Here is an 11,362-nt window from a genome sequence, read left to right as displayed (position 1 = left end):
GGGATGCTTATAATGGTTGACTCCTTCCCCCACCACCTCCTGCCTCTCTCCAGGCCCATCCTGGCACATGCTTCTACTGCTGCTTTCGCCCAAGTATTTCTATCTGGGGAAGAGGATTAAAACAGTCCAGCTGCACACCCAGAGTGTGGTTAGGGTCTGGCTTGGGGGAGAAAATCCATCCAGAGGTGTACAGACCCCTGGAGGAGAGGACAATGAGAAGGGGCTGGAGTGAACCATGACTGGATGCTTTAGGGGACTCTCCTGTCAGGCTGCAAGGGGCCCTGGAGAGCAGCGTGTCCCCCGAGGCGCACCCCAAGCTGGATGGGGCTGTGAAAGGGGACTGACTCTGCCTGCCCGGGGGGGTGCGGGAGGGAGAGCCTCCCTGTGGGTAACCCACTTGGGGCACATCTGGAGGGGGGTTACATAGACCCAAACCCCACGTGGTGCTGAGCCTCTCACTGAACCTGAGCTGGTGGGGAAAATTCTGATGAAGATTTCCTGGGAAAGCCTTAAGTCAGAGTAAAAACCACAACTCTAAGATGTTCTTGTAATTTTTGTGTGCCAGGGCCAGAAATTCAGCAAATGCTGAGAAACATCAGCAGAAGAGAGTGTGTGCAGCCTGAGGGACCTGCCCAGCATCTGCCCGGTGCAATAGCGGAGCCAGGCCTTGGCACCGTGTGCTGCAGGGGCAGAGCATCCCCCAGCCCATGCTGATGCGCAGCAAACAGGGCCTTCCAGCCCCTCCCCAATCCCACAGCTGATGGCATCATCATATTCCCAACAAGCAGACCCAGCCCAGACTGGGAGAGGAGCCTGGTCTGTCTGCATACACTAGAGAGAACAGAGAGGAAAACAGTGAGTGCTGGGACAAGGGGAAAGGAGCATTTGGGTGGCTGGCTGGGAGGGGGCGCTTTGCCTCCATCTCCTTTGACCTGCAGACCAGGTCTAGCTGGAGCAAGTCCTTCCATGGCCACCCCCATGGAAGAACTGGAGGGAGGGAGGCAAAGACTCAGAAATTGTTCAGCGAGTGAGAAGGAAGCAGTCCTGTGGTGAAAGATGATCTCTCCGCTTAGCTCAGCCAAGGGATGGCAGAGATAACTGGGCTGGGAGCTCATCAGACAAATTCAGTGTAAAATCAGTCATTGCTTCTGACCAGTGCAGCGCCCAACCTGGAGGAAAAAAAAAAAATCCCTGCCACCCTTCCAGCACCCCACCCCTCTGAGAAGGAAGCACTGTGCCACAGTGGGGCAGAGCCCCAGCGCTCCCCCAGCCAGCCCCACACCAGAGCAGCCCGGGCTGGTGTGGCGGCAGAGGGCAGAGAAGCCCGATTACACCTCCCGCCGGTCATTAGTCACAGATCGCAGCCCTCTCTGCTCCATCAGGACCAGCTATTATCAGCTATTAAGCAGGCATTTCCATACAGCTGGCTAATTTGATAATGCTGCAATTATCTTGGTTTGTTAACAAGATTAAATTGCTAATTGGTTTGATTAAACACAGAGCTCCAGGCACGGGGTGTCTCTCGGCTGGCAGCGCTCATGGCCCCGCACAGCCCAACGGCTGCTGTGCCCCGCGCAGCAGCTCCTCTGCAGAGACAAGGGCAAGGCAGCAGCCCAGGAGGGCTTCATCCTCCCAGAAACTGCTGCCTGGCGCCGCCAGGTTTCCATGTGATGTCCCTCCTCCCGCCCTCAGACAGAGTCAGTATTGCCCGTGTCACCTCTGTCACCAAGTTGCTGGCAGGAGACATGGCTTTGGGGGCAGGGGATGCTATGGTGACATCTGGTCTGCCTCAGCCCTGCTGCTTTCTGTCTGGGGGCACTGCAACGTAGAAATCCCTGAGGCAATGCACCAACTGTGTACATCCACCTGCAGCTGCCTCAACAAATCCTCTGCCCTCCTCTCCCCAGGCACAGGTCCCTGTCACCATGCACAGCATTTCCAGCAACACCCAACTGTACTGGGGAGCTCCCATCAGCAGGGATTAGACTCATCTCTGCTCCCCCACAGCCTGCACCCACCTGGGAGGAGCTGGACAACGCACAAAAACATGCACAGGTCAGGGTCGCTGGTTGTGGTAAGCTCCTGGCAGTGTGCTTTGAGTGAAAAACCTTTGGATCCAGGTCTCTGGGGAGGAAGGGAATTTCTCTCTGTGTCCTAGGTATGTGCCAGTGAGATAGCAGGAAAAGCAGCAAGTCCTCTGCCAGGGAGAAGAGGTTTCCATGCTGGTGCTTCCCATATCATCTGCTTTCCTGGGGCTAGAGTAGGCTGGAGATGGCAGGGCTTGTTTTCTCTGCCTGGAGGCTTACCATAGCTCAGGACTCGCTGCTGTGAGAGCTTCTCCTGGGAGGAACCCACCAGGTCTGGTGTGGGGAATATGGGCAAAGGCTGCACTCAAGGACTCAGCTTGGGTTAGAAGCATCCATTGTGGCAAGTCACAGCAGCAGCACTGCTGCAGGGCAGGGAGTTCATCTTCTTTTGCATGTGGCAGGTCTAGTTTACTCCTTCTTCCCTGAAAACAGGGGGTTTGGGGCCAGTCCCTCTTGGACCAGTCCCAAAGGAAACTTCCAATAGTCCCTGGCATGCCAGAGAAGGGGATCCAGAAGGGCTCCCCAGGGAGCCACTGGCATCACAGAGGCAGCCTTGCTCCACACAGAAATGCACTTTGGTCCACTCAGAGATGGAGGCAAAGCAGATGATGGAGAAGTAAGGTCTCACCCACAGCACACCCGAACATCTTTTTAATATTTTCTTGGAGCCTTCTCCCTGCATATTTTATGCTCTGGCTCAGGAGACTGGGTGATCAGGGTCTGAATACAGAACAGTTTGGTGCTCAAGAGTGATGTGAGACCTTTTCAAGAGATGATTCGAACCAGCCTAATAAGAATTACTACAGCTTTGAAAGCCTTTGAAAAGAGAGGGTAATTTAGCTAGCCTGGCCCAAGGGTGAGAAGCTGTAGTCCCAGCAGGATGCAGCAAACACACCGAATCCAGAGGAGAAAATACCCTGGACTGAGCAGATCCACTCGGCAGCAGCTCTGCCCATGGTTGGGTGCTATGCACAGACCTCATCTCCTCTGCAGAGGAGCAGCAATATTTCAAGTTGGAAAAGGAGTCACTACTGTTCTGGTCCCCACCATAAAAGAAATATATATACCTACACACACACACACCACTGCAGAAAAATAAACCACCCTTATACTGCTGAAGGTCAACAGATGTATGACTTCAGTCTTTCTTCAGTGCGATGACTTATATAAACTCAGCTCCTCACCTGGACCGAGTCACCCTCCAGCTGCAGGGAGAGGGTACTCTGGGCCAGAGCGGTCCCACTCCAGCTGATGCCCTCCAGCATTTTCTTTCTGAAGACACAGGGATGCTTTTTTTCCTGCCCAGGAGTTTTGCCATGAACATGCCTTGGCTTGCCTGGCCAGGATGCACCAGTAACCCTTCGTGGTGCCCTTACACCCTCCCCAAACACTGAAAGGGAACATACCACACCAGCTCCCACTGTGCTGGCGGGGCAGAGGAGGAGCCTCACCCTGGGACTACACGATGTAGAGAGGCTGTGTCTGCTGCTGGGAAGTCTTTGAAACAGCCAGGGTGGAAGCTGTTCCTGCTGCCTGGCTCTAGCACATCACTGGACCCAGCCCCCTGCATGGTGGGGAGTCCCAGAGCAGCGGGGTCTGGCAGGGAATGGGACCGCGGTCAAGGGATGCCAGAGTAGCCCGCTGTGATTTCTCCCATGCCTAAAGTGCTGCCAAGCCTCGCAAGCTGACTGTGACGAAGCCCTTCAGTCTGGCACAGAAGCGCCTCTGCGTGCCCCACGACAGCCAAGAGGTAGCAGAGCCGTGCCGAGCCGCTGGGCTCCATCCTCCCTTCATCCCACCAGGAATCCTCGCCAGGCTGCTCTGCTGCGGGCACACGAGGCTGCACAGCCAGGACGCCTGTCAGAGGCTGGCAGAACTTCCCTGAGTCAGGGAACCAAAAGGAAAGGAAGGGCTGGCAGCACCCTGTAGCCTGGGGAGATCTCTGCATGCCGAGAGCCCCTTGTCTCCACACAGAGGGAGAGTGGAGGAGACAGAAGCCTGTTTCCTCTGCAGTCAGCCACGCCGCGCCCAGGCATGTGCGAGAGCTCAGCAGGGCTGGGGGGGCTACGCTCCCTCTCCCGTGCCCCAGTGCTTGGCTCCAGGGCCAGATCCACAGTCCCTCAGACGGGCTGATGTCTGTGTTCAGCCAGGCAGCTGGGATGTTATCCAAGTAACAGCTCTGGCAAAGCCTGGCAAAGCACTTGAAGACTCACACAAAGCAGTTTGCAGAGAGAAAAGCACCTCCACAGGCACCTGCCCTGCACCAGCCCCTGCTCAGGCACCAAACCACAGCACAGACTCCAACTCCCAGCCCACACGCATGCTCCCAGCAAGTTCAGGGTCATAAACTCACCATCACCCCCAAACCCACCAGCACAGGCACCGGGGTACCTGCACACCCTCTCCGAAAGGAGGCCACTCACCTGCAGAGACCCTCCCAGCTGAAACCAGTGCCTCCCCATTGCAGAGGGCTGTGGAAGAGGAGGGTGGGCTATTTGTGCTCTAGGGCAACACAGTCGAGCTCCTGCCGTTGACTGGCTCCAGCTGCGGAGGGGAACACATTTCTCAGCTCCTTCGGGTCCCAGCACCGGCTCCCTGTCAGTGCCAGCAGCATCGCATGGGGGAATTCCTGCCTCTTCAGCCCTGCCTGTGCCAAGGCGCACACAGATGCTCCTTTCCCTGACAACTATGTAGGTTAATAACATGCAATGTGATTGCAAGACACAGGGAACCGCAAAGCTCTGTCAATATTTAGCTTTTACACATTTGGCTAATTAGAGAGCAACCTGTGATTCCCTCCAAAGGAGGCACGGCTGCTTTGCCCCTCGCCCTCCCCTTCTGTACGTTCCCGGTTCAGATGAGATAAACGTCAGCTCATTATTTCTGGAGTTTGCCGGTCGCAAACTGTCTGTCCCAAAATGCTATTCCCAGGCACTGGATGTCAGAAATCATTATACTAAATAAAGCTTCATAAATGATTCATGAAGCTGGGTTTCACATTAATCAGGGAGAGATAGGCAAAAGCAGCAAAGCATCGCAGACCGCTGTGTCGTGTTCTTGCACAGGCAGGCAAATGGAGAGGTTTGGACCCTCAAGGCACAAATCAGAGATATGGTGCAAATCAGAGGAGCACCCTGGTCCCAACACGACTGGAGCTTGACTGAGCGGAGACCAAAGGCAGGCAGTGGGCTGATGCCCAAATACCTTTCTGCTCCAGGAGCTCCTGTGACTCGATGAAGTTAATGAGCCCAGGGCAGTCTGCTGCTGCTCCGAGCATCCTCAGAGATGCACGACTGCTTTTCACATTAGCCCTGGTCTCCAGCACGAGACTGGGCCAGTGCTCCAGACTCATGTACTGACTCCCTGGCTCTGTGCACTATGGCCACTAAAAATAGAAAAATGTTTTTTTCTGAAATGTCTCTGGGAGGCTCCTTCCAGGGCCCAGGCAAACAGGGCTTCTGCCTGGATGCCACACTGCATCCCAGCATGGGCTGTCCACCAACAGGTATTTTCTTGGGACACAAAAGCTTCTTCCATACTCCAAGACTTCGGATAAAGGTAGATGTGTCCTCTCTGGTATCTGAATCTACCTAAAAAGACAAGGCCTGAACTCTGTAAATCAGTGGAAGAGGGAGGGGTGCCCTTGACGTGGCAGTGTTGGTGGAAGGAGGTGATGAAGCGTGGGATCCTGTGTGCATTTTGCAGGAGCGAGTGCCCGTGCCTCTCGCAACCAGCCAGGCTCAGCCAGCAAGGTCTTATCCCCAGGTCTACCCCTGCATCCCTGGCAGCTCCTCTGCCGCTTGCTCAGAGATTCCTGGTAAAAAACCTCAAAACTACAAAAATACAGTGACAAGAATACAGTGACAAGCAGCCAGGCCAGCTGTACGGCAGGGAAAAATCCATAGCTGGTGTTGCAAAATCTGGGCACTCTGACATGAAGACAGCAGTGATTCTCCAAGCAGCAGCGAAGGAATATCTATCAGGAGGCTGAGAAGCTGTCAGACACCCCCGCTCCCCCCTTTGTGGCTCTGCAGCCTTCCAGGGCTGATCTGCCATCAAGGGCACCTGGGGGGAGCGAGAGGGACCCATGCCAGGCTGGGCCCCAGAGCCGCCAGCCTGCAGCTCTGGGGTGGAATGCCACTCTGCTCCTCCAACCCTCCAGCATCTTGTGGGGTGCATTGCTGATGCTGCAGCTCCATCAGCTCCAAGTCCCCCTCATCCTTGGACGGAGGTGTCCTGCCCACACAAGGATGATGTCTGCAGGAGGAAGAGACAGAGGTAGGATGGAGGAAGCCAGCAGGTCCCCAGACATCCTTCAGAGCCTCGAAACCTGAAGACCCTGTGCCACCGGAGTCCCTCTCACTACACCCAGCACTGCCAAAACCTCCTGTAGGGAGCCCAAAACACAGCATCCTTGCCGAGGCGGGTGAGCTTCTTCCCCTCAGCCCCATTAATGTCCAGCAGTAATTGCTTCTGCGCTCACACCCCTGCCAGTGCAGGGGCAGCTGGAGGCAGAGCTGCAATGGAATCCGAGAGTTCACCGAGAGCCTCAAACCACTGGGGCACTTCCACCTGCAAAATAACAATAGTGACAATTAATCAGCAATTTAGAGTTTTGGCTTGAAATTTCTAGCTGTGTCATCAAAGCCAGGCAGGGACTGAAGGGGCAGGTTTGCTTCCCCTCCTCCCACCGATGCCAGCCCCTCGCCTCTATTTGCTATGGGATGAGAGTACCTGCAGGATCAACTGTCTCAAGGAAACAGCATCTCCCTTTACCCTGACCCTCTTATTGCATAGGGAGACTAATTTCCATCTTAACTCCTTGTATCATCACTAAATAGTAATTTATACAGCAGCACAGGGGCAGGGGATGGACCTCCCTGCTTCATCCTGCCTGGCCGTGCCTGGTGGGGGACAGGGGTCACCACACGGTCCCTCTGTGGCCATGGCCATGGCTGTGCACAGCTATCAAAAGCAAAGTGAAGGGCAAGTGTCTGCAGTGCACAAGCCTGTGGAGAGTCAAAGGCTCGGCTGCACTGTTGGTTACTCACATGATTTGACCCACAATATTGTAAGATTTAATTACAGTGACATTTTTCCTTCCATTTTCACCTGTTTCTCTCCTGGTGGAGAAAGCAAGCAGTGAGCCTGCACTGCCTGTGCGAGTTCGGGTATGATGATTATTAGTTGCTGTGGCTTTGTCTGTACTAGTAAATGAAATGTGCCTGGGCTGACTCTGGCACCAAAGCCAGGTGGCAGGGAACAGACCACATTCTTGCTATTAACCTCTCCTCTAAACAGCACGCTGCCTGCCCTTCTGCCAGCTTCCCTGCCCACGGTGGCTCCTAGCCCTGCCAGGAATGGTCTGAAGAGGACTGCCTGGCCTGCGGGAAGCCCTGGCCCAAGATGCTCCAGCAGGTTAATGATGAGCCTGGGAATGGCCCTTGGTTTTGCTGAATTCCATTCTGGGGATGTGTCCTGGGTGTTGGAGGGCAGTGAAACAACCTGGGGCAGAGACAGAGCAGCGGGAGGGGGATGCAGCACACAGGAGAGTGCAACTTGCTATAAGAGGGAGGTAATGCATGTCCCTGGGCAATGTGGAAGCCCTCCGGATAGTAAATCATTGCTCTGAAGTGCCTGACCTTACACTGCACCATCTCCCTGCTCACTCTCCAGAGGTTCCCCATCTATATAAAAAACAATGACTGCTGCATTATGACTCTCCAAATTTTCTCATGTGTCTGGTTACAGCTTCAGAGCCCAACCGCAAGCCAAGGTCCCCAGCAAGTTCAGTGAATGTTCATTAATCTTTCCCGGCTTTAGGCACCCAGTGGGTTCAGTAAAACTCCAAGCCAGAAAAATTTCAGGCTTTCAGAGACATGGGCCATCGCCAGGCAATACACCAAGAGCCTGTCCCATGCCTGCTGCAGACAAAGGCAACACGGTCACCATACTTCAGCGGGCTGGATGCCATAGGTGCATCCAAAGGCTCCAGAGTCTGAAGGAGGTGGGTTAAATAATTTCCAGCATGGAGCAGGCTGATACGCCCTGTCAGCAGTGCCTACAGACCCCTGTGACTCTGGGAGGAAGATGAGGGTTGTAGGGATGGGACCCCAGTACTGGTGGTCCCCAGTCCCCTCCTCCTGCTCTGAGGATGCTGCCATCATGGCTCAGCTTTCCTTCCCCACCACTCTGTGGGCTGGCTCCAGGGAGAGGCAAGGCTGCGCAGGGACAGCCAATGGCACAGGAATGGGGACATTGATGGATGACGGGAAGGAGAAGCCCAAACCCCTCCAGCTGGAGCAACCACCTCCCAGAGCTTGCAGAGGCCAGGGTGTACAAACACACCAGTGAGAGCAGAAACCACCAGGAAAAAAGAACATTAAGGAAAGCCCCAACATCTTTGCCACTAAGAAAAGCAAGAGCAGGCTTTTGCATTTGCCCTAATTTAGCTCTTTCCCTCTGGAAAGGACTATTTGTGAAATGCTTTGTGTTCATGTCCCCGGCATTAATCAGCCCCCGTCTGAAGTCAGTTCCACAGATCCCCCTGTGCTAGCCCCACTCTATCCCACACTCCCACATGGCAGGTACCCAGCAGCTTTGGCCTTTCACAGAGGATGTCCAAGGGGCTGAAAAGTGCTTGAAGATTTTTCTTTTAATTAAAGGAGCTCTGCAGACATGCTATATTCATATATATTTCCTCTATTTTTTAATTTATTGCTACATCAGCTATTAAAAAAAAAAAGGCAGAAAGAAGAAAGGAAGGGAGCTGCCACCAGCTGAGCGCCTTTCGGGATGAGTCACTGCAGTACTGAAATGGCTGCTGGCTTCAGACTCACCCTGCCTCTGCGATTTGCTTCCAGACTGCAGAAGACACCACAGCAAGAGGTTTTGACCCCCATTCCTGTGTAGAGGATTTGCCATGTGGTTATTGCCATAATCCCCCCTGGGCTTTGGCAGGAGGAGACCTGCCTTCCCCAAGAGAGGAAGATGGGGTGAGACATGAAAGGAGGAGATGGCAAGGCGTTTCCAGCTGACCTGATTTTCTGCCCGTTCCCGTCTCCACATCACTGCCAGTTAGTTCAGGAGTGGTGGCGGAGGCACGGGGCTGGCCCATGCTGTGGGGAGCAAACCGAGCTGTGCCAAGTAAGGACCTTTGCACTTCAATTTGCTGTGGAAGATCCTTAAAACGGGAGTCTCCCTTTCCTGCCACAGCCTGCCGGTGCCAGTGCGACATCAGGCCAACAAGCTCTGGTCGGCTAATGGGAGAGTCAGGCCTTTCGCTTCTGAGTTTGTGCAGCAAAGAGAAAATTCACCTCAGGTACTATTGATGCTGCAGCCAAGCCCCTCAGGACACTGTGATGCCAGCACAAGCCTAGATGGGGCCTCTGCAGCCTGGAAGATGAACTTTGTTCTCCTGCAGCCGCTTCCAGACGGCTTTGAGTTGCAGCAGGAGACATGGAGGTGTCTCCCTTCCGTGTTCCCCAGCCCCTTCCCAGAGGGATCCCTCCAGCCGGGGGCATTGCGGGCAGAGCCCCAGCAGCTCCCTGCCTCGCTTCCCACTGACACTTCAGCATCTCCGCACAGCCCAGGGGACACTCAGCAACCTGCTGGTGCTGGGAGAGCTGGTTCTGGGGGGGACGGGGCTCAGGTCTTTCCTGTGGCAGTACATAAATGAGGATGTGGTGCAGAGATAAAGTGCCAGGTGGAGTGGGTGCCCTTGCGGCATGAGGCACAGCTCCTTCCCTGAAAAATGGCTGGCCGATAAATATTTTCAGAAGGAAAAAGAAAATTCATCCTGATCACCGCATGTCAGTGACAGGCAGAGAAAACCCCACGCGGGAGCCAGCCCTCCTCCCACCCATCGGGCTGTACCTCAGCACCCGCTGAGAGCTGGGCTTGCAAGTGCCCAGAGAAGACAAAGCTGGGCATGTTTATCTTGCAGCTTCCAGGGATGTGCAGTCATCCCTAATTGCCATAAAAATAAATGGGTTTTGCTTCATATCACAGAACAGAGGAATTTCCCTCAGGTTTTGGGTTATTTTTTTCCTTCTCGTCTATTTTTTTTCCTTTCTTTTCTGCGGCCTCCCTCAAAGTCATCCCTTCCCCCTCCCTCTGCTGCCTTCTTCCCATGTAAACAAGCACATGGCACACACAGTCTGACACATCACACACATGGAAACACGCTGATGGCCCCGCAGTGGCGAGCACTGCCTGGCACAGGGATGGGGCTGGCAGCACAGGCGGCCGCAGGAGGCAGGCGAGCGGGCAGAGGGAAGGATGCTCACCACCAAAAAGAGCTCTCAGCCAGCCGCATGCAAGCCCAAAGAAGGGTGAGCACCCACAGACTCCAACCCCTCGGGCTGGAATCAGCAAGCTGAGGGATCTGATGTGGAGGGTGGTGTGAAGTCTCGCCCGGTGTGAACTGCCTGTCTGACACAGCTGCTCTGTGCTGGCTGCCGGAGCAATGAGGCACTGCTGCATGGACATGCAGCCCCGGCTGTCACTCCGGGAAGGTCTCCCATCCTCTCTTTCCCACCTCTCTGCTCCAGCAGCTGTCTTCTGGGGGAGTTGGTGTGCTTGCAGCAGTCCCCAGGCCATGTGGGGAGGGCTCCGGGGGGCGGGACCACCTCGCTGACCTGAAACCCAGAGTGTGCCATACCAAGGACCTTCTGCTTTCACCCACCTCCCAATGAGCCTTTAAAGAGACAACGGGGGGCTCAGCGAGCCAGGGGGGCTCTTCCCCGGGGCGCTGCCCCAGTGCCCTGTGCACTCCCCATCCCAAGGGGGAAGATGGAGCTGGATCGCGTGGAGGGCGACTGCGAGGGCAGAGGCACACAGTCAGCCCGGCACCGCTGGCAGCACCCTGCTCGGCCCAAATGGCCACGGCGCGGGCCAGCATGCTGGCCACATCGCCGCGGGGGCTCGGCCCCCCGAGGGCAGCACTTGCCCCTTGGGCAGCTTTGCAAAGAGCTGGCGTAGGCCAGGGCCAGACGAGGCCCGTACCCCACTGCAGCTCCCGTCGCATCCCGCGGGCTCTGCCGGCTGCGGGGGGCACTTCCAGCCGGTACGGCCATGGGGACAGGGGTGCTCACGCCCGGCCCAGGTGTCCCATCCCGCTCCCAGTCCCAGCTCAGCCCGCGGCCGGCACAGCGCTGCCCTCAAAGCTGCCGGCCTCGTCCCGGAGCTGCACCGACCCGCCAACCGGTTTTGCCAAAACTAGGTGCCCCCCCATCTTGTGGTCCCGGTGGGCTTCCCTGCGGGACCGGGTGGGC

The sequence above is a fragment of the Athene cunicularia genome, assembly GCF_003259725.1.
Source record: "Athene cunicularia isolate RWA chromosome 20 unlocalized genomic scaffold, athCun1 chr20_part1, whole genome shotgun sequence".
Lineage (NCBI taxonomy): Eukaryota > Metazoa > Chordata > Aves > Strigiformes > Strigidae > Athene > Athene cunicularia.
Note: the sequence above shows the minus strand (reverse complement) of the source record.